At 39.3% G+C, this 27,794-nt stretch overlaps 1 long non-coding RNA gene across 1 annotated transcript; it reads left to right on the forward strand.

Moving 5' to 3' along the window:
• Positions 1–66: 66 nt before the first annotated feature.
• Positions 67–27,125, forward strand: LOC141414907 (uncharacterized). The gene is made up of 2 exons (XR_012439875.1): positions 67–768; positions 21,668–27,125. It is a non-coding gene; the product is annotated as an uncharacterized lncRNA (long non-coding RNA).
• Positions 27,126–27,794: the final 669 nt, after the last annotated feature.

The following is a 27,794-nucleotide window of genomic DNA, read 5'->3' on the forward strand; positions in this document are numbered from 1 at the left end:
GAGATTTGGTGTGGGGGGAAGGGGAGTGTATGGCTTGCCAGAGTACTGGACAGCTGAACGGAGGAGGGAGGTGGCTACTGAGTTGACGGTTTTAAAAATAGCTAAGTCCAAAATTCCAGGAACATTGGTGGCGGTAGGGTGTGGGAGTGGGAGCAGTGGGGAGGATAGGAAGATTAGACAGAATATGGAGTGTTGGGTGCCAATGTGGGGAAAGGGGAGAGAGAAATATGACAGGCAAGTCCGATATCCATTCCAGCTTATATGACTCTATAGTCACTGCCAACTCCAGGCAGTCCTCCAGCATTCTCAATAAGAGCTCCTGGCCTTTAAAAATTATAGTAGGCAATTGGACAGCTTTCATTTACTGCCTTCCTCAATGCTATACTGAATATTAAATTTAGTTTTTACATACAGTATTTGGGAGGTAGCTGTCTTTAAAGATCCACAGCAGAGGTAGTTCACAGACCTTCCCCCATCTTTGCAGAGTATTTCAGAAACTAAAAGACCCAGCTGTCCAGAGAAGAAATCTGAGCTCTGAGTTGTTTAAGATGAGGGTTTGTTCAGTCTATCCAGCTCAGATCCTTGCAGCTGTTTATCCCTTTACCTCCTCCATTTTCATTACCTTAGTTTGTAAAGCAATGCCTCCTCACTCGCCTTCATGGATATACACAACGAAATAACCTTCTGAGTGCTGGGGGCGAACAAAGGCAAAGAGGTGAAGAAGAAATGGAGATAGAATATTTTGAAGGCTACTAATCCATAGGGGAGGTGAGTTCAAGAGATAAATTGAGAGAAAAAGAGAATCAGAAATGTAATTTTGTAGAGTTACATAATCTTGTGACCTTTTTAAGATATTGCAACCAGGGAATTTAGCCATGTCATGTATTTGCAGCCAGAAGCTCATCATTTTTTAGTACCTGCCAAGTGAAATTAATACAAGAATTGATCTCAAATCTTGTCACTAAGCCATCTGTACCATTGAGCTCTACCTTTAGCTCAGAACCTAGAGATCCATGTGGTACTCTTTTCAGATACATATGCTTATGTTTTTTTATGGCAAATTTAGTTTTTCTCTGAGTCACATGAGGCCATACCATAAGAAATTCTTTTATAAAAATGTAAAGTGTCCCCAGCAAAAGTATTCAAATGACTTTAAGACACAATAATTTTGGGAGCTGGGTGCCAGCGGCTAACACCTATACTCCTAGCTACTTAGGAGGATCAAGGTTGGAAGCCAGTCTCTGCAAATAGTTTGAGTGACCCTATCTTGAAAATACCCTTCACAAATAAGGGCTAGTGACTGGCACGCACACACACACACACACACACACACACACACAAAGACAATAATTTGAGACATACAAAGTGGGGTATACTCTACTAATAAAAATAAGTGTAAAAACATTATAAAGCACTCCTATTATTGGTGATAGTGTTGGTATTATTCTGAAACTATTTTGGGTATATTGTGGGATAAATGAATGAATAATAACATTGGTGGGTTTTTAAAATTTTATTCTACTCAAATGTGATATTATTATCTTTCTTTCCTTTTTTCCTTTTCCCTTAGTTTCCTCTGCCAGTCCCACTTTTGAATGCATGCTTTGTATATAGTATATATACTGCTTGTATTTGTATTGGGCCTTTGTTTTACATATGAGAGAGAACATGCAGCCTTTGGCTTTCTGAACCTGGCTAACTTCACTTAAGAAGATGTTCTCTTGTTCCATCCATTTACCTACAAATGACAAAATTTATTGATTGATTGATTGACTGATTGCAGTACTGGGGCTAGAACTCAGGGCCTTCACCTTGAGCCACTCCACCAGCCTATTTTTGTGAAGGGTTTTTTGAGATGGGGTCTTGTGAACTATTTATCTGGCCTGGCTTCAAACCGCAGTCCTCCTAATCTCCACCTCCTGAGTAGCTAGATTTACAGGCGTGAGCCACCAGTGCCAGGCAAATGAGAAAATTTTATTCTTCTTTATGGCTGAATAAAATTCCATTGTGTATAAATACCACATTTTATTAATCCATACATGAGTAGTGGGACATCTTGTCTGTTTCCATAGCTTAGCTATTGTGAATAATACTGCAATAAACCTGGGAGTGCAGGTGTCTTTATTGTAACCCAACTTACATTCCTTCAGGTACATGCCTATATTGGGGTTCTTTTTGTTGTTGTTATTTGTTTTTGTTTTTTTGAGACAGGGCCTTACTACATAACCCAGGCTGGCCTTGAACTATGTAGCTCAGGCTGACCTCAAATTTATGATCCTCCTGCCTCTGCCACCTGAGTGCTAGGATTACAAGTGTGAGACATCACACCTGGCTAATGTTGGTGTTTTGAGAATGAGATATTTGATGTGAAATAGAGATACTGATTTGTGTTGACGAAGTAACAAATCTGTAATTCCAAATGTAAATTTCAAGAATAACTCCATGTTCATGGTATATTTTTTGGTGGTACTTTGTTCTTGCTAGACAGGTGCTCTACCACTTGAGCCACACCACCAGCCCTCATGGTACATTTTGTTCCTTAAAAATTCTGATATTTATCCAGGTGCCTGTGACTCACACCTGTGATCTTAGCTACTTAAGAGGCTTAGCCTCCTGGTTTTTGATAGAGTCTCTGGACTCTATCTCCAAAATAACCAGAGCAAAATGAACTGAAGGGGTAACTCAAGCAGTAGAGTGCCTGCTTTGCAAGTGGGAAACCTTGAGTTCAAAAAAAAAATTCTGATATTTACCTTGAATAGGCCTAGAAACAATGATCAAGTAGTAATGAACACCTCTAGTGTCTAAATTGTGCTATCTAAATACTATTTCCCACTAAAAGGGACCAGAACTTCTTGGAGAAAGAGCTGATTCCAGGTTTGGAGTGGAAATTGTCCAAGATAAACAAAGATGATTTTGTGTGTATGTGTGTGTGTGTGTGCAGTACTGGTGTTTGAACTCAGGGCCTACACCTTGAGCCACTCCACCAGCCCTTTTTAGTGAAGAGTTTTTTTTTTTTTTTTTCATTTTTCTTTTATTATTCATATGTGCATACAAGGCTTGGTTCATTTCTCCCCCCTGCCCCCACCCCCTCCCTTACCACCCACTCCACCCCCTCCCGCTCCCCCCCTCAATACCCAGCAGAAACTATTTTGCCCTTATCTCTAATTTTGTTGTAGAGAGAGTATAAGCAATAATAGGAAGGAACAAGGGGTTTTGCTGGTTGAGATAAGGATAGCTATACAGGGCATTGACTCACATTGATTTCCTGTGTGTGGGTGTTACCTTCTAGGTTAATTCTTTTTGATCTAACCTTTTCTCTAGTTCCTGGTCCCCTTTTCCTATTGGCCTCAGTTGCTTTAAGGTATCTGCTTTAGTTTCTCTGCGTTAAGGGCAACAAATGCTAGCTAGTTTTTTAGGTGTCTTACCTATCCTCACCCCTCCCTTGTGTGCTCTCGCTTTTATCCTGTGCTCATAGTCCAATCCCCTTGTTGTGTTTGCCCTTGATCTAATGTCCACATATGAGGGAGAACATACGATTTTTGGTCTTTTGAGCCAGGCTAACCTTAGTGAAGAGTTTTTTTGAAATAGAGTCTCTCTATTTGCGGGGCTGGCTTCAAATCACAGTCCTTCTGATCTCTGCTTCCTTAGTAGCTATGATTACAGGTGTGAGCCACCAGCGCCTGGCTAAACAAAGAAGCTTTTAAAACAATTACAAGTATATCAAAAGGACTCAGGAGGAAACTAGAATATAGTAGTTACCACTGGTCAAAATGGACTATTATTTTTTCAAAATGGATACTGTCTATAATGAGTTCGCAATGATACCTAAAAATATAAACTTGTTGAACAATGCTAGCTGATCAACTCCATTTTGAAAACTGCTAGTAATTGGAAAGAATTAAGTATTTATCCTGTGTTTTTTTTTAAGGGAATTGTATCTTAAGATGACAGGAAAATTTCTCTTTGTAGAAATCTTCCAGTAAATAAATGAAGAAGGAACAAAATAGTTAGAACACCAGAACTTTATAATTCCTAATGAGTTAATGTATCTAGGCAATAAGCAACAATGGCTATAATCTATCACAAAAAGAGAGGTAAATAACAGATTCTTCTGATTATAATAGAGTATACAACTCCACTTTGCACAAAGCAGTAGCTTTGCAAAAAACAAAGCAGAACAAAACAAAACAAAAAACATCTTAGTGGTTTTTTTGAATCTGAACAACCCCTGATCTAGAACCAACTACTAATTTACAGGAAACACCAAATAGTACCTCAGAGGTATAAATTCAGACTGTGAGAATGTTCTGTATTCTCACTCCTGTAATTCTAGCATCTCAGGAGGTAGAGATCAGGAGAGTAGGTGTTTGAAGCCAGCCCCTGGCAAATAGTTCAAATGACCTGGGTTCTTTAACAAATAAATTGAAAAAAAAAAAAGGAGAGTGAACCTGTGCACTGAAATGGACTTAAAGACATTGAACAGTTACAGAATATGGACTTTGTTAGATCCTAATTCAAGAAAACAAAAGAAAATTATGAAACAATTGGAGAAATCTGAATGCTGATGGTTACTGTATACTTGATTTATAAGGAACTTATATTCCTTATAAACTGGTGTGACAAATAGTACTTAAAAAGTGTTTATCTTTTAGAGCTAATCTTGAAATATTTGCAGATGAAGTGATAAGATATTTTGGATTTGCTTTCAAATAAGCTAGAGTTAGGGAGAAGTAGGTGGAGGGTAATAACAAAATAAGACTGAAACATTAAATTGACAATTGTTGAAAATGGGTAATGAATACGTAAGGATGCATTATACTAGCCCAGCATCATTGGCTCACACCTGTAATCCTAGCCACTCAGGAGGTAGAGATCAGGAGAATAGGTGTTTGAAGCCCCTGGCAAATAGTTCAAGAGATCCTATCTTGAAAAAAACCTATCACAAAAAAGGACTGGTGGAGTGGTTCAAGGTGTAGGCCTTAAGTTCAAGCCCCAGTACCGCAAAAAAAAAAAAAAAAAAAAAAAAAAGCACTATACTAGTCGTTTTTTGGAGGGATAAATGTTTGAAATTTTCCATAATAAAAATGTGAAGCCAGAGTTATATTTAAATGAAATTATATATATACATATATACATATATATTCTCATTGAGGCATTTTATTTGTGTGCATGTATTACATCCCTAGAAAAAGGATTTCAAGAATTTCCTTCCTATGTTGTTTTTATCTTTTTTCTTCATGGTCCATGATGCCAACTGAGGTTGCCAGTAAAATGAAACCAATCTGATGGGATAGAAAAAGATTATTTTGTCATTTTTTCAAATCTATATCCACACTTAGTTAACTACACAACAATTTCCCCAGCTATGTGATCATCAACGATTTCAAACATGCCAATGTAACCATGGTTCATCATTACAGTTAGAAACTTGATGATGACTTGGGAGCATGGCCTAGTAAGAACCTGGCACTTGCATCTCTTTCTGGTATTACTAATGCTCTTGAGAGCATCATCCAGGACATTCATGTGCTCCATCATGGTGCGTAGAAAGATGGTAGAAAGAGTTACTACATATTTGTTTATTATTGTAAATTTTTTATTAGGATATATTCATTATACAGGGGGGATTCATAGTGACAATTCTGATTTGACTTACATTATACATTATTTACATTCCCCCCATCATTTCTCCCCCTTATATTTTTAAGTAAATATGCATACACACATATATTCATTTAAGAAGAGGGATATTTGGTCATTTTTGTGGTTGTAGAGTGATCTTATTTCTATTTTATTCCAAACATAGACCTGGTGTGGCTCTGATAAACTGAGATGATAATTACCACCTTAGACATCTATATTCAGCTAAAATACTGTTCCAGAATTAAAAATAAGTAAAATAGGGGCTGGGAGGTAACTCAGGAATAGAGCATTTGCCTAGCATGCACAAGGCCCAGGAATTGATTTCCAGCACCACCCCCACCAAAAAAAAAGGAAAAACATGTTCAAGTAAACCAAAACTTGAAGGAATGTGCCACCAATAGATCTTTATCAAAAGAATTGTTACAGGATTTGCCTCAGAAGACTGATTTGGAGCCCAGAAGGATGGGAAAAGGAATGGTAGACAAAGAAATAAATGTGTGACTAAATCTAAGCAAATATTGCATTTTAAAAATGAATATGGGAGTAAAAAAACAACAACACATAAAATGAGATAGGAATTGTAATTAAAACTTTTTGACATTCTTATGTTGTTTAGGAGGAATGTGCCCAAATTGATTTGCTTTAATTATTATTTAAGTATGCATTACAAGTATGGCCATCAAAATAATACAAAAAAAACTGTATTGTTTCTGAACCAATAGAAAAGGAAAGAGAAAAATAACAAAGCAAGACAAAACATAATCCAAAAGTAAATAAGAAAGGACAAGAAAAAAAGTGAAAATTAAAGTAAAAAATATTATCATAGTCTAAATTTAAAAAATAAGTCAAGCTCACTGCTTTATATAGAATTATTTTGTAGAGTGGTTTAGGAAGGAAGCAAATTCAGCTATTCAAAACTATGATTATGGCCATGGAGTTGTGAGTTTGGATGTATTTTGCAGAAAAAGTCTGTAGGATTTGCTGATGCCTAGACATTGTCTTCAATTAATTTTTACTGCTTTTGACCATGTCTGGTTTTAAAAGTAGATAAGATCATTTCTGTTGTGATTTTCTTCTATAAGTCTGTGACCTTATAGAAAAATGTTCCCTACTTTTCTAGGTCACTAACTCTTGGTTGGTACCATTCAGGCTGGTTTACAAACCATGGAGCAAATCCTTTAGATCTTTCCGTTCCATTTATAGACCTGTCTCCTTTACCATTTTGGAGTTATTTATATTGTAGTTTTAAGTTACTGAATGCTTATTCAGTGCTCTGAAGCTGTAAAGTAGCTGCAACCAGGAAAGAGTGAAATAAGCTGGATACCAGCTACCAATCTGTATACTATTTGTATCGGGATAAAATATCCCACGTGGCTAAGGGCAGAACCACCTTTGAATGTCCTGAGTGGCTCAAACAAGGTTAACCTAAAGTCTGAGAAACATAGCAAGAGGATAGTATGGCTTTTCAGTCAATAAGGAAGTCTTACAAATGGGTAGGGAGAATTGTCATGAGACACAACAAAACAACTACTCAGACAAGGGTGATCATAACAGAAGTAATTTGAATAGCAGCATTTTTGGACATTTGCTGATGCCAGATCTATGCTGAGTGATCTGAATGATAGTGTGTCTCTGCTCTTTACTGTTGTAAGGTAAGATCTTATTCTCTATTTTATAAATGAAGAAACTGAAGCTTAGAAGAGAGAACTGAATTTATGAATTTGGTAAGTGGCACTGCCCAATTTGAATCCAGATTTATCTGACCTAGAAACAAATGCTCTGCATTGGGCCTTCTTTAGGTTCACAGGTGGTTGAGTTTAGATGGTGGAAAGATCATGGAAAACAGAAAAGATGTGAGGCCCAGAACAGAGAACAGTCTCTAGATCTTTGGATTAGATGCTGGCTAAGAGATGAGACCTATCACTAAGTGGTAAGAACAGAGAGACAGGATGGCCTCCAGTATTTATATACTTAACTAGTTAAACAAAATTCTAATGCATTTCAACACATTTAAACTATATTACTCAACCCCTAACTTCTAGCAATATGCTGTACAAGTAAGAGAATCTATTTGATAGCCTCATTTATTTTTTCAAATGAAAAAGTGATATGGAAACAAGGTACTTCTTCAAAATTTATTTCAGATAAATTCAGCAATGGTCATTATGATGCTCAGTTGTCATAGGTATATGTGCCTATTTAATATATAATCCCTTATATAAGGCAAGTTTGCCTTATATACATCCATTTGTTTAGTTTTGTTTATTTGGCCTATATTAATTTCTGTCCTGATGTCTTGTATAGGGGAAAAGTCTTTATTAACTTTATAGGTAGGACACAATGTTTTCATCCTGTCATAAAGTGACAGAGCTCTTCCCTCATACTGTGTTCAATATCCTGACCACTTATCTCCAGATAAAGAATTAGGCATAATATTAAAGATCAGATGTACACATATTCATACATATGTTTATATTGGGGGGTCGTGGGAATTAAATCTAGGAACTTGCACATGCCAGGTAACTGCTCTACCACTGAGTTACACCCTCAGCCCTAAAGATTATATTTATATATCTTTTTCTTGAGGTGGCCTGGATGTGTAGCCTAGGCTGACTTCAAACTCAAGATCCTCTTGCCTTAGCTTCCTAAATGCGGGAATTACAGACATGTGCCAGCAGCCTGGCTCAAGATATTTTTTATAGTGCCTTTGATTATGCCAGTGGCTTCTAGGAGCTACAGATCTTATGACATCTGAAAAAAAAAGGACTATTCGTTACCAAGGAGATCTTGATCATGAAGATAGACTATAACTGATAAAGGTAGGAGCCACTGAAAAGTAATGAGAGAAAGAGAGAGAGAGAGAGAGAGAGAGAGAGAGAGAGAGAGAGAGAGAGAGAGAGAAGAAAAGAGAAGAGGAGAGAGAAATACTAGGGTTGCTTACAATTTAGTTATGGCAGAAAAGTGCCCACCTCACTCTGCCTGGGAAGGTAGCACCATCCCAGTTGAGAAACACTAGATATTCTCAGTCTCAGGTGGTCTCACACTACTGTGACCTAAACTGTCTTAGTAGAAGTTTTTTTCACTCTATATAAGGTTTTACAGATTTTAAGATTTTATTCTTTTTGGGGGAGAGGGTGGGACTGGGGTTTGAACTCAGGGCTTTGGGCATGTAAAGTAGGTGCTCTTCTGCTTGAGCCACACTTCCAGTTCATTTTGCTCTGGCTATTTTGGAGATGGGGTAACATGAACTATTCACTGAAGCTGTCCTCAAACCGAGACCCTCGGATCTCAGCCTCCTAAGTAGCTAGGATTACAGGCACTGGTGTCGTGGGCAACAGTTTATTCTTGTAAAGTTCAGGGGCATCGCCTTCCAAATAGTCTCATATAAGAGAGGTTGTTAACTCCTTTTAATTTATATTCTTTTGGAGGCTCTCCAGGACAGGGCTATGAGGGTAAACCTTAGCCCATGCACTATAGAATCTGACTTTTGTACCCATTCTACCCAGAACTCTAGGACTTTCCTGTACTGCTGTACAACCAGAGCAGCTCTGCTTTGAGCTGTTTTACACTGGAATTTGGGGTATGATTTAATTAGGAAAAAAGGGTGTTATTGCTAAAATGGATTAAAAACCCAATAAATCTAATGGATTTTTTGTTTGTTGTTGGCCAGCACTGGGGTTTGAATTCAGGGCCTCATGCTTGGTAGGCAGGTGGTCTTACTACTTGAGCCACTTCACTTGAGTACTACGTCTTTATAATTCCAGTATTTCTCTTGTCTCCTCATCTTGACAGACTTCACATTAACTTGGAAGTTGGGTGGGCATAGGAGATTAGGTCTAGGCTGTTAAATTACACAGCAGGATAGTCCTTCAAAAGGTCAGGCATTTTAGACCCCTTGGATATAAATTATTCCAAATTATCAGAGTCCATAATATAAGGTGAACTCCAGTCTATGAATTACCACACCGTTGGTCTCTGCGCTAAATTTTTTAGTTGTGCATTAGAGATTATGTCCATCTAGACTGTTTATCAGAATATTTCTGATTGACTTCTGGACTCCAGAAATACATTTCTCATGAAGCTATACATACAGTCCTCTTTCTCTTGAGAGTTCTTGTTTTGTTTTTGTGGTGCTAAGGATTAAACCCAGGGCTTGGTGCATGCTAGGCAAGTGCTCTGTCACGGAACTACATCCCCAGCCCCTCTTCCTGAGTTCTTGACATACTTATTATAATGTAGATAAAACATCAAAATCACTCAGGAGGCAGAGATCAGGAGGATTGTGGTTCCAAGGCAGCCTGGGCAAATAGCTTGTGAGACCCTATTTCTAAAATACTCAACACCAAATAGGGCTGGCAGAGCAGCTCGAGTGGTAGAATGCCTGCCTAGCAAGTATAAGGTCCTGAGTTCAACCTCCAGTAATGCCAACAAACAGCCTTCCAAATCAGACTGGCAGAAGAAACTATGCCATTAAGGTTGGTAACCAATGCCTTGCCTTGTTTTGTCCCCAGTTAGTGTTAATCAGGTAAAGATAGGTGTTACCTGGGCCTGTATTTCAGCCACTGCTGTATCAAGAATAGTGTCTGCTTGGCAAACTCTTGTTTGAGATTACAGCAGAGGCCTTGGGCAAAGTACCCAGTAAAGTGGTGGACGCCCTCCCTGATCCTGAACCTGCAGGAGCAATGGCTGCTTCAAAGGGTGAAGAAGAGGAAGAGGCTCTGGAGGCCATGCAGTCCTGACTGGCCACACAGTGCAGCTAGGGTTGCACAGCTAGGCCTGCAGGCGCTCCCCCTTGTCCTCTAGCTGGGTGAACCCACACCTTTGAAGAGCAGCCATTTCAAAGATCTCTTGTACTACACCTCTGTGATGAGGTGTTGCATTTTGGAGAAGGTTCTATGCTAATATTTTTTCCCTCTCTGCAGAGGTTTTGGGATCTCCAAGGGATTGTTCTTTGAAAATGATGTAATTTAATGCATCATTTCCAGGAATAGAAACAGCAGATGTATCTTACTGGGTAAGAGGGCAAAGAAATGCATTTCTCATGAAGCTATTATTAGAGTTGATTGCCTGAATGTTGACTTTGTGCAATTTTTTGTGTGTAAACACTATATATAAGTGGAGTTTAATAAATTTTTGCTTTAAATTTTTGTCCCATTAATAAAACAAAAACAGTGTCTGCTATTCTCATTCAATGTGAGATTTTTATCTCCTTCCCCCTTCTGCCTTAGACTTAAACTATATTAATTAACCAAAATTAAACTTGGATCTTGGTGCTATATAGGAACATTCTCAGCTAGTTGGCCTAGTTCAATTCAGCAAATATTGACCAAGCACATAAAATTTGCTAGAAATGTGTAACAGAATTCAGACTTTCTAGGATATTGCTATTTTGCCATGGAGATAAAATATACTCAAATAAAAAGTAGCAAGTGAATGTAAGATGACTTTATATAGTGCCTCCTGGGAAAAATGCACTCTCCAGTGCCTGAAGTAATGGTTTAGTAATGATTTTTAACCTTGGAGGCACATGGGCACCATCTGAGGAGCTTTTAAAAATTCTGATGTTCAGACTATACTCCAGACAAATTAAACCAGAATCTCTGGAGAATGGACTCAAATATGAAGATTGAAAATAAAATTCTCCCTGTGTGATTTCATATGCAGTTAAGATTGAGAACTACTGGCCTGTAAGGATGGCATAGACAGGAATGTCCAAGGAGAGTGGAGTTTTTGTGTTTGTTTTGTTTTGTGGAATTGAGGTTTGAAGTCAGGGCCTCTTGAGCACTCTACCACTTGAGCCATGCCCCCAGCCCTTCAAATGAATCTTAAATCTACAAATAAATGGAATCCCAAATAAATCAAAGAGGAGATCACATTGGTTTTAATGCTGGCTTTGCTACTGATGAGGCCACAGTCACTTCCATGCTATTCACTGCATGAAGGAATTGCACTACTCTGCATTCCCAGGAGGGGGCTGCCTCTTCTGTAGCCCTAATTTTTTTTAATATTTCTTTGTAAAATCCTTCTACTTTGTTTTAATTAAACTTTAAAAATATTTATAATTGTGAGCCATTTGCTGGTGGCTTTCGCTTGTAATCCTAGCTACTCAGGAGGCAGAGATCAGGAGGATCACATTTCGAAGCCAGCCCAGCCAAATAGTTCATGAGACCCTGTCTCGAAAACACCCGACACAGATAAAGGGCTGGTGGAGTGGCTCAAGGTGTAGGCCCTGAGTTCAGGCCCCAATACCAAAAAAACAAAACAAAACAAAACAAAAAAAAAACAGTATAATTTAGTTGGGGGTATGACTCAAGCGATCGCATGCCTGCTTAGCAAGCATGAGGCCCTGAGTTCAAACCCCAGTACCACCAAAAAAAGTATAATTTAGTACATTATAAAGTGTTGTGCGACAATCACCACTGTCTAATCTATAATATTTTCATCACCCCAAAAGGAAATTCTATACCCATTTACCCAATCATTCTACAACCTCTGACAGCCACCAGTCTTCTTTCTGTCTTTATAGATTTACCTATTCAGGACATTTCATAGAGATGAAATTTTACAATATGTGACTTTTGTGTCTGGCTTCTTTCATTTCACGTGATGTTTTTGTGTGGTTCATCCAACATGTAGCATGTATCAGTACTTCATTCTTTCTTATGGCTGAATAATAGGCCTTGGTATTTGTGTACTACTGTTTATCCATTCACGTATTAAAGACCATTTGGACTGTTTCTACCTTTATGGATAGTGGTTATGAGTAGCTGCTGTGAACATGCATGCATAAGTATTTGGTTGAGTACCTTTTTTCAGTTCTTTGGAGTGGAATTATTGAGTCATTTTCTATATTTAGCTTGGTGAGGAACTGCCAAACTATTTTTCACAGCAGCTGCACCATTTTATATTCTCACCAGCAGTGTGTGAGGGTTCCAATTTCTCTTTATCCTTATCAACACTTGCTATTTTCTATTTTTAAATTTATAGCCATCCTTGTAGGTGCGAAGAAGTATCTTATTATGGTTTTATTTTCACTTCCCTATGACTAACAACATTGAACATCTTTTCAGGTGCTTGTAGGTCATTTGAATATTTATTTGGAACAGAGAAAAGAATACACAAAATTTATTACATGCCAAAGGCATAGGGATATGGACTGCATTTGAATATCTTGAACAGACATTAGAGAAACGTCTACCCAAGTCCTTTGCTCATTTAAAAAATTGAACTATTTTTCTTTTTTGTTGTTGAGCTGTATCCTTTCATTCTTAGTACATTTGAACTTAGCCAAAAGGTGGAGAAAGGGATGCCCCTTCATTCTTGAAAGATATTTTCACTGGACATAGGAATCCGGGTTGATAGCTTTTCTTGAAGCACTTGAAAAATTTTGTGCCTTCTGGCCTCTAGGGATTCTAATAGAAACCTGCTGTTGTTCAAACAGTTTTTCTTCTCCTTGCCCTCGACACTTTTCTCTTTTAGTGTTCAGCAATTTCTGTGAGGTGCCATGGTATGTGTTTGTTTAGGCTTATCCTGTTTGGGATTCACTCAGTTTCTTGAATCTGTAAATTTGGCCTTCTGCCAAATTTGGAGAGTTTTTTTTCAAACACTCATTTTGGTACTTTTTTTCAGCTTTGTTTTATTCTTTTCTTTTGGAAATTTGAAGGCACAAAATGTTAAACCTTTTGTTATAATCCCACAAGCCCTGAGGGCCTATACTCAATTTTTTCCAGCCCATTTTCTGTTTTTCAGATTAAATAAATTCTATTGTTAGGTCTTCCAGTTCACTGATTCTTTCTTCTGTACCATTCATTCTGCTTTGAGCATAACCACTGAGGATTTTTTTGCGGTACTGGTGCTTGAACTCAGGACCTTCACCTTGAGCCACTCCACCAGCCCTATTTTTGTGAAGGGTTTTTCAAGATAGGGTCTGGTGAACTATTTGACCGGGCTGGCTTCAAACCGTGATCCTCCTCATGTCTGCCTTCTGAGTAGCTAGGATTATAGGCGTGAGCCACTGGCGCCTGGTGGATTTTTTTAATTCGAGTTTATAACTTTATTTGACAATCAGTATTTTAATCATCCACACTGACAGTAGATTTTTCTACACTTTGGTAACCAAAGTGTAGATAGAGTTTGGTGAAACTTCATCTTCATTATGTTTCTGGTCTATACATGGATACAATGTGGAATATTCCTTACTCCCTTGGCTCAGACAGGCTTGTTGAACCTAGTATCAGCACACACATCTGGAATAGTCTCCTCTATCTGGAGAAATTTGCAGATCTCTCTGAGTTTCTGAGGACGGTGCTTCTTGAAGGCCACTCCAGGGATTTGCTTCTGAATTTTGAAGGTGTATTTGGTGTATTCTTGGGTCACCATCTTATTGGTGACAGAATGGCACTGTCTTCATCCCCCTTCTTTAAGGGAGGCATTCTACAGGGTCCAAGTTAAAAAGCCATTAATTTCTTTTTTTTTCTTTCTTTCTTTCCTTCCTCTCTCCCTCCCTCCCTCCCTCCCTGCTTCCTTCCTTCCTTCCTTCCTTTCTTCTGTCTTTGTTTTCTTTTCTGATACAGGTTCTTGCTATGTAGCCCAGGCCTTGAACTCACTATGCAGTCCAGGCTGGGTTCAAACTCCAAATTCTCTTGCCTGTCTCCTGAGTGCTGGGATTGCAGGTGTTTACCAACATGCTTTGTGATCCATTTAAAAATATTTTTTGGCAGAGGAAATGTTGGCGGAGTGGCTCAAGTGGTAGAGAGCCTGCCTAGCAAGAGGCTTTGAGTTGAGTTCAACCTCCAGTACCACACACACACACATATACACACACACACAAAGTTGGGTGCCAGTGGCTCACACTGTAATCCTAGCTACTCAGGAGGCAGAGATTGGGAGGACTGCAGTTCGAAGCCAGCCCTGGCAAATAGTTTGTAAAATCCCATCTTGAAAAAAAAAACCCACAAAAAAGGGCTGGTGGAGTGGCTCAAGGTGTAGGCCCTGAGTTCAAGCCTCAGTACTGCAGTAAATAAATAAATAAATAAATAAATAAATAAATAAAAATTGGGTTACTTTTACCTTCTAAAATTTCCATTTGGTTCTTTGTATGTTCTGTTTCTAGTACTGAGGTGTTTTATATCTTTTCTAGAACCTTTTATGTTTTCATTTGTTTCCAGCATGTTCATATTTGTTGATGCATTATTATAATGACTGCTTTGTTGGTTGTGGTGGTACACACCTGTTATCCTGGCACTTAGGAAGCAGAGACAGGTGGATCATGAGTTTGAGGCCATGTGGACTACATAGTGAGACCCTGTCTCAAAAAACAAAACAAGGACTGGAAGTATGGCTCAAGTGGCAGAGCACCTGCCTGGCAAGTATGAGGCCCTGAATCCAACATCCCGTACCACCACAACCACCAGCAACATAAAAAACAACAACAAAAAAATGTAATAATTGAGGCAGGCTAAATTAGGGACTCAAATTAAAAAAACATTGCATCTTAGATTAACCATGCTTTGGATCAGGAACCACACTCACCTGGCCAGAAGCCACCCATGCCCCTCCCCAGACCTTGATTATTAGCTGGGAATCTCCTCCTCCTCCCCTTCCCATAGGTTATCATAGGTTTTAAAAGCACCTGAAAGGCAGAAACATGCTCTCCCAGCTTCCAGCCCCGACATACTTCCCTTTATATTCCTTTTCCCTAACTTTTAATAAACTCCCTTTATACCCATGTGTCCTGCCATGGATTCTTTCTGGTGGGATACAAAGAATTTGGAAGTCCTCTGATCACAGACTACACCAGTGCCATTAACATAATGACTGCTTTAAAATATTTGTCAGATCCTGTCATGGTAGTGAGTACCTGTAGCCCCCCTGCTTGGGAAGCTAGGTAGGAGGATCACAGCCTAGGAGTTTGAGATGAGCCTGGGCAACATAGCAAAATAAATAAATAGAAAAGAAAAAGAAAAAGATAATTCTGTCATCTACGTGTTTTCCATTTTCATTCAGTTTGAGATCTTCATTGTCAGTGTGATGAATGCTTTTTTATTGAAACCTAGACATTTTAGGCTTTATGGATCTTATTTAAACTTTCTGTTTTGGTTGGCTTTTCTCAGACAAAGGAAGTATGTGTGTGTGGTGGGGGAGGAGCCTGTAGGAGTCCAGGTTTCCCCTAGGACTTTACTAGCACCAACTTGGCTGGGAAAGGTAAGAATTAACTCCTCCTTACTGCTTCCCACTTGGCTCACACTGACACTGGGGAGTGGGGTAGTCTTATTATCACTGAGTTTTGGTAAAAGTTCTGATGGTGTAAGTTTCCTCTCAAAATGTTATGGGAAAGTTTAGTGATGGTATCTACCTTGCTTTTTGCATCTGGATAGAGAATTGAGGCAAGACATGAAAATATTGTGAGAATGATAGCAAAGTTTATTAGGAAAGAAGTACAGTTTTTTTGGAGGGGGTTTGCTTGAACTCAGGTGCTCTACTACTTAAGCCCTCTCCCCCTCAAAGAGTACACTTTCAATAGACTGAAAGTGGCCCATCTCTAGAGTGAGAATAAACGCACTCTATCAACATTTGTTTTTTTTTTTTTATTTTTTTCATTTTTTTTTCATTTTTCTTTTATTATTCATATGTGCATACAAGGCTTGGTTCATTTCTCCCCCCTGCCCCCACCCCCTCCCTTACCACCCACTCCACCCCCTCCCGCTCCCCCCCTCAATACCCAGCAGAAACTATTTTGCCCTTATCTCTAATTTTGTTGTAGAGAGAGTATAAGCAATAATAGGAAGGAACAAGGGGTTTTGCTGGTTGAGATAAGGATAGCTATACAGGGCATTGACTCACATTGATTTCCTGTGCGTGGGTGTTACCTTCTAGGTTAATTCTTTTTGATCTAACCTTTTCTCTAGTTCCTGGTCCCCTTTTCCTATTGGCCTCAGTTGCTTTAAGGTATCTGCTTTAATTTCTCTGCATTAAGGGCAACAAATGCTAGCTAGTTTTTTAGGTGTCTTACCTATCCTCACCCCTCCCTTGTGTGCTCTTGCTTTTATCATGTGCTCATAGTCCAATCCCCTTGTTGTGTTTGCCCTTGATCTAATGTCCACATATGAGGGAGAACATACGATTTTTGGTCTTTTGGGCCAGGCTAACCTCACTCAGAGTGATGTTCTCCAATTCCATCCATTTACCAGCGAATGATAACATTTCGTTCTTCTTCATGGCTGCATAAAATTCCATTGTGTATAGGTACCACATTTTCTTAATCCATTCGTCAGTGCTGGGGCATCTTGGCTGTTTCCATAACTTGGCTATTGTGAATAGTGCCGCATCTATCAACATTTGGAGCTGGAACATTTATTGAGGAATTCTCAGCCTCAGGTCCATCTGATTATTTTATTAAATTAGATTACCTGTGTGAAATTCTCAGCTCCTGGTCTATCTGATGCCTATGGTACAGCTCTTGGGCCTAGTTCTTTGTCTTGTTAAGTTAAAGTGATTACCTGTATGATATTCCTAAGCAATGTTTCGCATGTGGCTAAGTTTTGAGTAAAGAAAGTATTAAGCATTAGGTGAGTGGCTGACTTCAAAGCTTCCTGTGATATCTTGGGGCATGCTGAGCTACTTCAATCTTAACAGAGACTGGTCACCTGTGGAGTTGGGAAGTTTGATTGTAAAGATTCTTCCTCTTATGGCCATGATTATGTTTCTCTGCTACCTATCAATACCATCACAGCAGGAAAGTAGGAGGTTGTCTCCTTACAGGACTGCTGAGAGCAGAAGTCTGGGCACTCCATTTGATTTATGCTGCTGTGGGTAAGAAACACAGTTTGTTTTTGTGATATTGACTGGAATAGAGCAGTTATTGTCTAAAATGTTTCTGTTTTGCTAGGCTTCCTCATTCCTGCACTAGAAATAGTGAGTCAGGATAGATAAAGAGACAGGGAAATTATATAATTTTTAATAATTATTAAAAGGACCAGATTCAGACATTAGAACCAGGAAATAGAAACTAGAAAAAACAAAAACAAAACCAGAGCAGTTAGCTCCCTCCCGCCACCTCCTTTTATGGTGTTAAGTTACAAGAACAGGAAGACATAAAGGGGCTACCAGCATCTGTCTTCCCTTTTGAGATGTTAGGAAGCTGCAAACTTCCACTTATGGGTAAAGAGGCAAAAATCTGGCAAAGGGAAGTCCTCAAACTCACTCAATATCCTTGTTTTGGGTAGGCCAAGATCATATCTCCATGTTTTAGAATAATAAATTGAGAAAGAAGTCTTTTCTATCAAAGTGTGTGTCACCATTTTAATTACCTGCATTATCTATAGTTTGGGATTCTTCTTCTGGATTCTTGCTAAGCCCCTTTGCCCTCAAAAATTGCCTGCCACACTGTGTATCTTAACCCCTTCCCCAAGTTAATATAGAATTTCAGCCAATTGGGAAGATTGTGAACTTTTGATCTGGACCAATCCAGGTCAAGAGGCAGGGTCAATTGTGTCAGGAACATAAGGAGTGACAGACTGCCTGCCCCTTTGCGCATGCTGTGCCCTTGTGCCTGTGTACCCTTCTGCAGAAGTAAATTTTGCCTTGCCCAGATAATTCTGTTTCATTGTCTTCAACTGTGACCCCGGTGGTCTTCGGGGGTCTTATTTCTAACAATTTGGGGACTCCTCCAGGATAATTCCATCTGGAAGCTGGAATGCCCCCAAGGCAGACGCATCCCTCTGCCTCATTGTGGTGGTCTCAGGATATTGGGCAACAAATGCTCTTGGACTGGAAATCCATTCTGGGCCTGAATTATCTCAGCAATGCAGGAAAAAAGGGCCTTAGTAAGGACCACAGTGACCAAACAATTCTGTGCATGGGCCAAGGTGAGAAATGCCATTGACAAGCATAGTATTCCTTGGTGGTCAGGGAAGATCTTGGAGGTTGTGTGAGAGTGAATGAAACGTGTCTAAGACATGGATTGAATGTGGAGTCCCAATCTGCAGTTCCATAGATATCCAGGCAACTACAGATGGCTTAATGACAGTCCATGTGGACCTAGTTGGGGCTTTATATCAACCTGCTTATTGCCAAGTAGTGCCACCAACTGGATATTGTCCTGCAAGGGAACCAGTCAGAGATGGATGAAGTGCGTGGGGTAGTGTGCGAGAAACCTCCAGGAAATTAGGGAGGTTGAGCATCTACCAGGCATTCTTACCAACCAGATAGAACAGGATGGGGAACACTGCAAGTAAAAAGAGTTTGAGGGAGATGAAACTAATCTAAATGACATGTGGCTGAGGTTTGGAGCTGCTTCTTCCTGGATTGTTTTCCACCTAATTCTAAATCTCTAAATCTGTCTAAACTCTCTACTAATGGCTAACCCCTTTAAGTCTTGCTTTCAAGATAAGACACTGTCCCATCACAGACATGTCAAGACCAGGAGAGGGAACAGGTCACTTCAGGTGGCAACGATGGGCTGGTCCCTTTGCTTTCCTGGACAAAACACCATGTGATTGAGATTATGGACCCATGCCCTCAGCCTCAGGTGTGCACAGGCTGGAGGGACCAGAGAGGGAAGTTTAATTTTCTGTCTAACCTTTTCTTTATCTCCTACAAATGCCCAAGTGTTTAAAATTGAGACTTTAGTATTCCAGGTTGTTACATTAGGTAAAAGGCAACAAGACGGCCCCCTTCTTTGGTTCTGTTATGGATTCAGTAAGGCATTTGGTGTTTTTTTATCAATATATAATTATAGTGGGCACCTTCCCTGAAATTAATTCTTGAAGAGCTAATTCTTTTTACCTTTTCCATGCTTACTAAGCTAGCCAAATATCACCAGTTTCATTGGAGGTGTAATCCCTTTTTCCTGGCCTGATAGGCAGATTCTGATTTTTTAAGAAAAACAAACTAATTTTTGGTGTAAATTGAGAGGCTGGACTTGTGCATCCTGTAATCCTTTTTCTGAAGGAGGATATAGGATGCCAGCTTTCCAAAACATGGCTCCCTAAATTTTCTTTAAAAGGGTTGACTAATAACAAAGTTGCTGTAGCCCAAGGTAAACTATTATTAGAGGTCATTTAAAAAGCACCCTTTAGGGGGAAATCTGAAGTCTTAAAAGAGGCCATTTTAAGTTAAGATCCTGCTCTTTCGTCCTAGTCATGTGTCTCAATATGCCTAGTAAGGGGAGCCCTAGAGAATGGGGAAGTCCAGGACCCAGCAATAAGGACTGGGGAGAGGGGGGAGAAATGACCTAAACATTGTATGTACATATGAATAAAAAAATAAATAACATAAAATAAAACCAGCTTAAAAAAAAAAAGACTGGGGAGGCGCAGTGATTAAAAGGGATGCCTTCATAAAAACTATCGTGGGTTTAATTAATCATGCTCGTTAAGGTATGAGGAGATGTCCATCCTTAAGGGTATAGATTAATTGTTCCATCCTTAAGGGTATAGATTAATTGTTCCAAATAAAGGGAACAGATGCAGATATGCATGGCTCCATTTCTGTTTTTTATTCCTTCTGTCATTCTCCAGGCATAAATTGAGAGCGCATAGGAGAAAACACAGTCCTGATGATTCTCTCTTAGGAGTTTATGAGTATTGCTTACTACACTGAGGGTACTAATAAATGGGTAAATTTTTTTTAAAGGAAGGATTAAAAAAAGTAATAATATATGGCCAAACCTAACATTCAGATACCTCAGAATTGGGCCTTAAAAGATTCCAGTTGTAACTTTGGTATTTTGAGCTGTTTGTTATTTTTAAACTGATTTTGAGTTTCTGCAGTTTCTCGAAGGGAAATTTGAATTCTATTTTGGTCTTTAGCAGGGAAGGGATGGTACATATTAAATCATGAAGTTTAAAGATATCTGTTGTGATTTACGTAAAAATTAAAGGCCCTGAGCTTATCTTGTTGCTACCCTAAGGAAAATTCTAATTTACACATGGTTTAAAATGTTTTTCTATGAGTGCACTCTAGTTGTTTTTATGTGTCTTTGTGCATATGTCTATTAGTCTTGCTTTTGTGATTGTTCTGAAATTCCAAATCATCTATGTGCACTTAAATTGACATTTATGGCATACCTAATTTAAAACTTTCTTGCATATGTATGTGTTTAAATAACTTTAAAATGATTTTTATTATAGAGTAAATAAAAAGAAATTGCTGATTCTGTTCCCTTCTCTCCCTCATCTCTTCTGCTACTATTTTTTAGAAAAACCAAGTTTTCAAGATTTTATTTCAACCAGGTCTAACTAAAATACAGGCACTATTTTATGACCAGTAATATTGATCTGTTTGATCCTGTCTTGCATTCAACTTTTTCATAGTTGGATGTGTCTTTAAATTACTTGTGTAGACAAACAGTTTAAAATTGCCTTTCTTCATGGATCTATATAGTAAATATATAGTAAAAATAAAGCTAATTGAAAAGACAATATTTAAATTTAGAATCTTATGAAAGTTATTTTAAAATACAAGTTACAAAGTCAACAAGTAGAAAGAATATAAGCTGAGCGCCGGTGGCTCACATCTGTAATCCTAGCTACTCAAAAGGCAGAGATCAGGAGGATTGTGGTTCAAAGCTAGCATGGGCAAATAGTGCCTGAGACCCTATCTCAGAAAACCCTTTACAAAAATAAGACTGGTGGAGTGGCTCAAGGTGAAAGCCCTGAGTTTAAACCCCACTACCGCAAAAAAAAAAAAAAAAAAAAAGAAATTGAATTAACAGCCCTAGTAAGGAAAAAGCAATGCAGCATATTGCTTCCTATGGGGAAGCAAATAAAACTTACTTTAGGGTAAAAGGCACTCAAGGCTGTGGAGGCATTCCTCTTCCTCCTAAAGGCCTATAAATTTATTCCAATTGTAAGAAAAAGCATTTTAAAGAGCTGTAGTTCAAGAAACATCATTTGTTTACAATAAAGATAAAATTCATTCTATTTGATCATGAGGCCAGTAGTGTAACTTTTTGGAATATAACCTTTGCTTAGTTTCTCTGAAATTATGAGCCCAGTCTCTCTTCAGCTCTATCATCCTTTAGGCAACAGGGACTCCTGGCCCAGATTCCATTGCTTGAATTTCCAGTGCATCCACACTGGGAGATCGCATCCTGATCTGGACTTGAAATGGAGAGAAACTTGAGCTATCCTGGGAGGGACCTTATAAGGTGTTACTTACTACCGAAAACTGCAGTACCATACTACTGAGAAGGGATGGACCCAATACACCTGAATAAAAGGAGCTCCGAAGGAGGAACAATGGAGTGTGTCTTCAGAGCCTGGCAACACCAAAGTAACTTAAAAAGACTATAGTGGGACTATTTTCCTTTTTCACTTGGAAAACTGTGTATTTACCATTGATGTCACCCAAATTTCTTCTCCTTTGACTGTTAAGTTTGATGCATGCCTTGTACTCCCCAGTGGTGATCCCCAGGGACAACATTAACTCTGTGTTAAGACTATATATATGTGCTCATACCCTGGCCCTGTAAAGGATTGTCATGATGATTTTGATAAAAACTTAAGATGAGCCATGTGGGGGCTGGTCAGACGTAGAGTGGACTACACAGACTATGGGAAGGGAAAGTGGAAACAATTACAAAGAAAGATCCAAATGAGTAGAGCTCTCTCTCCCCAATTGCCAACTCTACCAATGCAACCCCTTTTGTTGGTCATAGACAACCCACATCTTGAGGTAGTATGGATTGGGAGCCAATGTCTCTGGAAGAGACCCCATAGGTACATTCCTTTTGAGATTAATTAAAAATACATCATCATTAATTAAAAATTACATCATCTTCTGATGATAGGCCCCTATCTCTGATGCCACCCCTCAAACCTAATAGTGACCAAGCCAAGATAACTGTAGTAGAGGTGATGGATTTAAAAGCAGACCATCACCATTAAAACTGGTTAGGGGGAAACTAATACCTGGTTGAAATGGATTAAATATTCTGTCCACACTTTAAACAAAAGTGAAGTTATGCATGTGTGACAGGAAGGCCAGAGCCTCAAGTTGTCCCTTTCCCTTTGGATGGGCCTCAGACTCTGCTACAATGAAATATATAATAACAGTCTTCAAAAAAAGGATGGCCTGGGGCGAAGAATCTTCTGTGAACTTGTCACTACTGTTTCCTGTGGTCAAAGATTCTGGGGGGCAAAAGCCACCCCGGTCAATTAGACCCCCATCCTAAAATTTTAACAACACCTTGTGCCTCTCAGAGTAGGGAGAGGAATTAGAGTTCCTGGGGGAATGCATCTGGGTGCAGTGAAGGCCAATTCTTTGGAGTGTTAAGCAGACAGTCCACTCTGACTGTTGTCCAAGCAAATGTCTGATGGTATTGTGGTAGATCTTTACTTGAGACTCTTCTAGTCAAATGGAGTGGGACTTGCACTTTAGTCCAATTGGCTGTCCCTTTCACCCTAGCATTTTGAAAACTCAAATCTTCCCTAACCATATCTACATAAATGCCACTGGGGTCCCACAGGGATTCCCTGATAAATTCAAAGCATAAAATCAAATAGCAACAGTATTTAAATCAGCACTATTCTGGTGCTCCACTATTAACAAGAATGTGGGTTGGGTTATCTATATCTATTATAACCAACAGAGATTTGTCAATTATAATAGGAATACAGTAAAGGGAATTGCAGAACAACTAGGCCCTACCTGTAAGATGGTATAGGAAAACCGGATGGCTGTAGATATGATTCTGGCAGAAAAGGGGGTGGGCATGTGACATGATTGGGGGTGAATGTTGCACATTAATTCCCAAAAACACAGCTCCAGATAGGACCATAACCAAGGCTCTCCAAGGTCTGACAGCCGTGTCAAACAACTGGCTAAGTGCTCTGGGATAAATGACCCCCTTACTAACTGGCTAGAATAATGGTTTGGAAAATGGAAAGGCATAATGACCTCAATTCTAACATCCCTCATTGATGTATTTAGGGCCATGACCTTAATTGAGTGCTGTATTATTCCCTGTGTATGAGGCTCATAGAAACTGCTCTAACTAAACAAACTCATGTGTCACAGCAGCTGTTTTAAAGCACAGCTGAAATAGAAGGTCAATTAATGTTAAATGAGTTTGAAAAAAAGAATATAAATTAAAGTGGAGGGAATTGTGAGAAAGCAGTCTTTTCTATCATAGTGTGTGTTGCCATTTTAATTACCTACATTGTCTATAGTTCTGGGCTCTTCTTCTGGATTCTTACTAATCCCCTTTGCCATAAAAAATTACCCACCATGCTGTGTATCTTAACCCCTCCCCTGAGTTAGTATAGAATTTCAGCCAATTGAGAATATTGTGAACTTTTAATCTGGACCAATCTAGGTCAAGAGGCAGGGTTAATCATGTCAGGAATATAAGGAGGGACAGACTGCCTGCTCCTTTATGCAGGCTGTGCCTGTATGCCTGTGTACCCTTCTACAGAAGCAAATTTTGTTTTTCTGAGACAATTCTCTGTTTCTGTGTCTTCAATTGTGACCCCAGCGATCTTCAGGGGTCTTATTTTTAACAACAAACAGCACCCATCTTAGCCACACAGATCCATTGTCTAACGATTAGGGACTACAAGATGACATGAGCACACATAATCACCATTTTGTGTCCCCCCCCCACTTCTTCCTACTTTATTCCATATGCTAAACCCTTGCTAAAATTTCCATCTTGTGAGACTCCCCTTTTTGTGTGTGAGGTGCCTTGAGATTCTTTTTATGTGTGAATCTCAAGTACCTGTTGTCGTGAATTTGATGAGTCCTGGATTGGTAAAAGAATTTACTGAGCCAGAGAGTTGGAGAAGGCAAAGATTTATTAGGATGCCAGTGAGAGGAGATGGAATGGTGAGCAGCTGTGCAAAGTAGGATAGCTCAGAGATAAGACTGAGAATAGGTTTTATACCTCCATGTTAGCATACTTTTTTTTGGCTGTCTTCCTTTTTGTGGATCTTACTGACTGGTTGTCTCTTCCACAAATCATGGTTTGAATTGTGAGAACATTTTCTGAGCTTGGCCTTTCCTTTCTCTTTCTACCTGGTATTTTGTTCTCACCATGCCTCCATAAATGGGGGACTTTCCTCCACACCTGTGATTTTGCATGGAAACAGGGAAGCTGAGGGAACCCCTTTATCCCTCATCTAGTGGCAATAGCAGGCTTTTAAAGGGTTTTTTAAAAAGTAATTTCTTTTACCTGCTCTTATCGGTGTTTCCAGATTGCTGGCTTTTCAGCTCCAAATTTGGAATAGATTAGGAAAAAAGAATGCCTAGGAAAACCACCATTGTGTCATTCCTTGGGGACTGAGGTCCCTAACTGGTCTGCCTCTCCACCTTTCAGAGCCTTCTTTTGTTTGTTATATATGTAATGTCCAGAGCTTTAGTTATATTCAGAGAAATAATTAGGGAAAAGTATGTCTACTCAATCTTCCCTGATACATTCTTTTACTCACATGTTTATTTGCTTTTCCACGAGATTGGGAGCTTTTTAAGGTGTGTTTTTATATGTTTAGTATCTGTTCTGTTATATGAGCTGTAAATGTTTGAAAAAAGAAAATATAACACAAAGTGAAGTAAATGAACCTCATTCTTCTCCCACTCACCTTTTGGTGCTGAGGAGACTAAATCCTGGCCTGGTGCTTTGGTGAGATTCTTCCTTGGACTTGGATATTGATAAAGGTGGCTAGCTCCCAGAGCTCAAACTTTATTTCCTAGGTAATTCTATGTTAAAAAAAAAATCAGCAGTTGGCAGAATAATTGATGAAAAGGTACTGTTGATCAAAACAGGGAGGCAGCCTGATTTCCTTTGTGACAGAAATTCTTTTACTTTGTATCGACCCAGCATGTTGCTCTAAGGTTACTTTTTTCTTCATGCTTGGCATAGGAAGCTGTCCAGTGAAAACATCTGGAGTAAGAGGATGTGGGTCTGTTAGGCTCCTTGGTGACATTGTAACTAGAGTTCTAGGCCACAGGCCCAATTCCAGGGTTGCACATGTCAGGTCCAGCCACTTGCCCCAATACACCAAATAAAGAGACCAGTAACGCAGCACAGGCAGGAACAGAAAGCACTTCAACCCCCATTTGGAATACAAACATGAGCTTTGGGTTTAAACAGGGGAAGAATTGGGGCAAGGGGCCAGAGGAATGTATAATTATTAAACAGTCCAGGTCACAGGTGTGGTCCAGTGGTCAGAGGTGTGGTCCAGTTGCTCATTATTTCAAGAATAGTTGGGTAGGGTCTTGTAATATTCTAGTCATTGCTGCATGGCAGGGGGGTAACTTCAAAGTATTTGTGGTATGAGTATGTTTGTCCATCAGTCCTGTCCCTCCTGGATTCCAAAGTGGCTGCAAAGTGACTGAAGGAGAGAACAGCTCAGAGCAAAGGACACAGATTCAAATGGAGACAGATGCCAAGTTTTTATCTTGCTCATTTACAGGACCAAGTAAGGAGTCATTGTTTTCATTTTTGTTTTTTTTGGCAAAAGCAGTAGTTTTCTAAGTACCTGTTATAATGTAACACATGCTTAAAATGTTTTTGCTGAAAAGCATTGACTCCTTACTTGGACCCCATGAATTAACTAAGAGCAAGAAAAAAGTCTGGCATCTCTGCCATCATTTTGCATTCGTCTTTGTCTTTGAGCCATTCTCTCTGTAATCACTTTGGTCCAGGAAGGACAGGACTGATTGATAACATTTTCACTAGGGATCAAAACTACCCCTAAGGAACAGCAGAGCCTTGCAGGACAGACCATCCCTCCAAATAAGGACAATTACCTATAATAGGCTGCACCCTGGAGCAGGAGTAATCATCTCATGGGAACCAGATTGCTCCCTTCAAGTGATGACAGTGATAACAACTCTGGAACCCTCAGAGAACCAAAACTGAGGTAATAATCAGGCCACAATTTGACCAGGACTGTTTAATTATGCATGCCTTTCTTTCCCTGCCCCAATTCTTCCTCTATTTAGACCTAAAGCTTATGCCTGTACCTTGAAGATGGCTGAAGATGGCTTACTTTGCCTCTTTCCACAAAGTATCCCTGGCTGCCTAATAAACTTCCTTTCTTTGCTGTCTACCATGTCTATTTGGCATGTAGGGGCCAGTTGTCCGACCTGACATATGGAATCCCAGAAGTCTGGGCTTGGGGGTCTAAAACTTTGGTTCTGATAAACACGACAGGATTCTTGAGCTTTTTGTAAAAATAAATGTCTAACATTACATTTTGTTACTCTTGTCCCTAATTTTTGGCATTTAAACACATAGGAAGGGGGAGATTGGATGAGTGGAAGATTAATAGTTTTAAAAAAAAACAAAGAAGGGCTGATGGAATGGCTCAAGTGGTAAGAGTGCCTGTCTAGCTAGTGTGAGGCCCAAGTTCTAAACCCCAGTGCCACCAAAAAAATAAATAAATAAAAATAAGGTTGGTACTGAGAGCCTGTCTCCACTGTGACCTCCAAAAGCAAAACAACAGAATCCCTAAAGCCCCCATATCCTACCACCCATTTTTTTCCCCTTTCAGTTCCTGCTGCTAGGGATCCATCACTAATGATTCAATTTTTAAATTCTATTTCTGTTCATTGTCAAAAGTATTTTCTGATTTAAGTGTAGGTGCAGGGAGGTGCTTTTAAATTTTTCTGTTTGAACTCATGTGCACAGAATCAATCACTCTGTGGTCATCTGACCAACAAAAGGGGGAGGCTTTTGAATGTTTCGTTTTGTTTCTCCCAATTTCTTGTTTTTGACTTTCTTTTAAACCTACATAAAAGTTGCAAGTAGCTAAAACAGACTTCCCTTCAAACGGACGTGACTCTGCTGTAAACAGGGGCTGGCAAAATCTTGAAGAGTGTCTTTCTTGAGCTTTTCCTGCACCGGAGATTGCCTATATGTGAGCCAAACCAAGCCAGACATCCCATTCATTGTCACCATTTTGCCGCATTTGCTTTCTTTTCTCTCTTTCCGATATAAAGTTAACTGCATGCATAATGAGGAGGAAGAATTTTAAACCTTCCTTCAGTCTGGCGGGTACTTCAGTTTTCTTTCTTTCTCCTCATTCCTTCTGTCCTGTTATAGAAACTTGGGTTCCCTGACCTCTATGCCAATTTGAATAGAGAACAGGGTTTTGAACAAAAGGAAAGGAAGCCTTATTCATTTGCCAAATGAAAGTATGCAGAGG

The sequence above is a fragment of the Castor canadensis genome, chromosome 12 (genome assembly GCF_047511655.1).
Source record: "Castor canadensis chromosome 12, mCasCan1.hap1v2, whole genome shotgun sequence".
Lineage (NCBI taxonomy): Eukaryota > Metazoa > Chordata > Mammalia > Rodentia > Castoridae > Castor > Castor canadensis.